Source organism: Tarenaya hassleriana, unplaced genomic scaffold (genome assembly GCF_000463585.1).
Source record: "Tarenaya hassleriana unplaced genomic scaffold, ASM46358v1 Cleome83, whole genome shotgun sequence".
NCBI lineage: Eukaryota > Viridiplantae > Streptophyta > Magnoliopsida > Brassicales > Cleomaceae > Tarenaya > Tarenaya hassleriana.
Window position 1 is genome coordinate 519749 of NW_010970743.1, and position 3317 is coordinate 523065.

Below are 3317 nucleotides of genomic sequence, written 5' to 3' on the forward strand. Positions count from 1 at the left end.
CGTTCCATACCTGGAACGGACGTTCTGACTTTCTACGTAGAACGGACGGTCCATTTTATAACGTAGAACAGACGTTCTTGACGCCTAGACCGTCCGTTCCAGACCTGGAACGGACGGTCTGGCATTTGCGGAACGGTTCGTCCGTTCCTCAGCGGAACGAACGTTCCTCAGCGGAACTCTTCCAGATCGCTTCGTCGCTCTTTTCTCGCGTTGTTCTCTTCACGTGTGATCCATCCCTAATGGTGTGTGACCCTGTAGGCCCATTCGAAGTGGCAGTGGCTTCGGGAACCTTTCCCGAACCACAAGTCATGGTTAGCCTCTAGCAAGACGCCATGACTACCCCCCTAGAATAGAGTTAGAGGTGATCTAACAAAGCCAGCAATAGTTCGAGTTCTGATCCTTTGTCTCACGATGTCGTATGTTGAACAAGGGCATGGTATGAGCCACCCTTCAAGTTCAACCGCTTACTCGTCTAGGCAAACCGACTGATAAAATAGATGTACATTCATCTATAGCGTGGCCACGCATTTTCACAGTCCGATTTCTACGAGGGGCCCAGCGACATCTCTCCTGCGTAGGAGGTGACAAGTCCCGTATTGCATGTCTACTATCTGCATATGATTCGTGAACGTATCTGAGCAACGCCGTTATGATCATCCGGTTAAAGACGACGTTTGACGCAGTCAAGACACGTCACTCCTCATATCAGATACTCTAGACATCTCAGGTCTGAGGATCCAAGAACGAACCGCTGTATGAGATTCAAGTCATGACTCATGTCCATGTGACAATCTCATGCGGGTCATCCAGTAACTCGTTCCAAACGAGAACCCATGATTGTGATTTGCATCTAATGCATATGATCATAATCATCTATCACACATCATGCTGGTCTTAATTCATCATTGTTCCCACAATGATAACTGACCAGGGAATTTAGAATCATCTGCAATGATTCAAGGATATTTACCATAATATAACAAACATGCTAATCATATAACGGGAAAAGTAATGCATTCATAAATCAATGAATCAATACAAAGTCAAAATATCATATCACGAATCATCCTAGAGCATCACAACCAACAATCTTTTCTGGTATGTTTACTCCAGCTGGTAAACCATGGAATGGAGCCATGTTTCTTGGACAATCTAAAGGCGGATATTCAAGATTTCTTCAACCTTCCAACCGGAGAAAAGAAGAAGTTTTGGCAGCAAAGTGGAGAAATATAAGGGTTTGGGCAATCATTTGTTGTTTCAGAATATCAGAAACTCGATTGGGGCGATACTTTCTTCCTCACCACTCAACCAATTCGATCACGTAAACCTAACTTGTTACCTAAGCTACCTCTCCCATTGAGGTAAAACTTTGTTTCATTTCTTGACATCAAACATGAAGTATTCTCCCTCAACGAGTTTAATCTCATCTATGGAATTCATTCTTTTATCATCTAGGGATTCATTAGAAACTTATTCAACCGAAGTTAAGAACATAGCTAAGATTCTCTTGGCGAAAATGGTAACAACCCTGTGTTGATGAATTAGGAGATGAAAGACAGCTTGAAGAACAAGAAACAGATCGAGAGAAGCCCATGGACTGATCGAGTAACCAAACTGAAGAAGACATGCTCTCATACATAAGGTTCTACACTCATGAACGTTAAAGTGATTGAGGAAAATCTGCAATATACCCACTCTAATTTCTCTTCATTCCTTATGTACAAAAACACATCTTTAGTTTCCTTTTTCTTTCCTCTAAATCATTCTATATATTGTAAAGTGTATCAAGGTCAATAAACACAGCGAGTATTCTTTCTTTTTCAACATCTCAGAAGAACGTCTCTTCTTCCTCTTCTTCTTCTTCTTCTTCGCTTCCACTTCTGATTCAATCTGTAACTTTTGATCTAGCTCTTGATTTCTTTATGGTATCAGAGCAATAAGATCTTCTCCTTCCTCTTCGCTTCCACCTCTTGCTCTCTGTTTCTCTCCCTTAATCTCTGTTTCTTCTGATTGTTTCACCATGGAAAACAACCAAAAACCGATTCCGATTACATTGAATGGGGAGAATTATTTTTATTGGTCCAAAGCGGCCAAGGCTACGCTTCGTAGCAAAGGTCTCTGGAATCATATTGTTTCGGAGTCTAGTGCGACGTCCTCTCAGACATCTGAGACTCAAGGCGCCGCCCCTGTGACTGCCCCCCACCTGATCCGGCCTTGCTTGCCGCGAAAGACGCCAAATGGAATCAAGACGACCAGTTGGCTTTGGTTCTCTTGCAAGAATCCCTCGATTCCACTGTGCTGCAGTCCTTCATTGCTCTCGAATTTGCACGCGCCTTGTGGGATGCTCTGCAGGGAATCTATGGTAATCTTTCTAATATTAGCAGAATTTATGAAATAAAGAAGAAACTGTCTCAACTGCAGCAACAGGGACAGTCCTTTAACAAGGTCCAAAGTGAGTACACGGCCCTCTGGACAGAGTTGGATGAAATTCGTCCACCGACGATTGATCCAAAGGTGGCGCATTCCCGGTCTGAAGAAGACAATGTCTTCGGCCTCCTACTCACCTTGGACTCTTCTTACAACGAGTTGGTCTACCACCTTCTCCACCAGCCCACATTGCCGCCATTCTCGGAGGTATGTATGCTCATTAAGCGGGAAGAAACTGGTCGGAATCTGTTTACAGGTCCACACGAAATGGCCCATCTTACCAAGTCGAATGTCTACTCAATGTCGACCAAGCACAAGCGCCAATTGATGTGCGAACATTGCCGGAAATCTGGTCACACCAAAGATCGGTGTTGGATTCTGCATCCGCACCTGAAACCTGCTCGCTTTCAGGACAATCAGCCACCTAAGGGAACTGCCATGACTGCCGGCCAAACTATCTCTTTTAGTCAGGAGGAATTCAAGAATTTCGTCCTTGCCTTGAAGGATAAAGAATCCGGTAATTTTTCTACACTATCATCTCCTCATGTTGTGATTGATTCGGGTGCTACAATGCATATGCTCAAAAACAAAAATCTGTTTCATACACTCGATTCATATTACGGCATGGTTACCGTGGCAAATGGTCAACTAGTTCCCATACAAGGTCGTGGGAAGTTTCGTCTTTTTGGAATGGAATTTTTGGCATACTATATTCCTGATTTTAGTGCAAATTTGTTGTCTATTTCTAGACTTATTCATGATACACACTGCAATGTTATTTTCCGAACTAATGGCGTGGTGTTTCAGGATATTAAGTCAGATAGCCCGTTCGGTCAAGGAATAAAGAGAGGCAATCTCTACATTATAGAAGACTTGCACTCTCCTTCTGC

General features: G+C 43.3%; 1 pseudogene; it reads left to right on the plus strand.

Moving 5' to 3' along the window:
• Positions 1–2944, plus strand: part of LOC109116232 — a 10817-nt pseudogene extending 7873 nt beyond the window's left edge.
• The last annotated feature ends 373 nt before the right edge of the window (positions 2945–3317 follow it).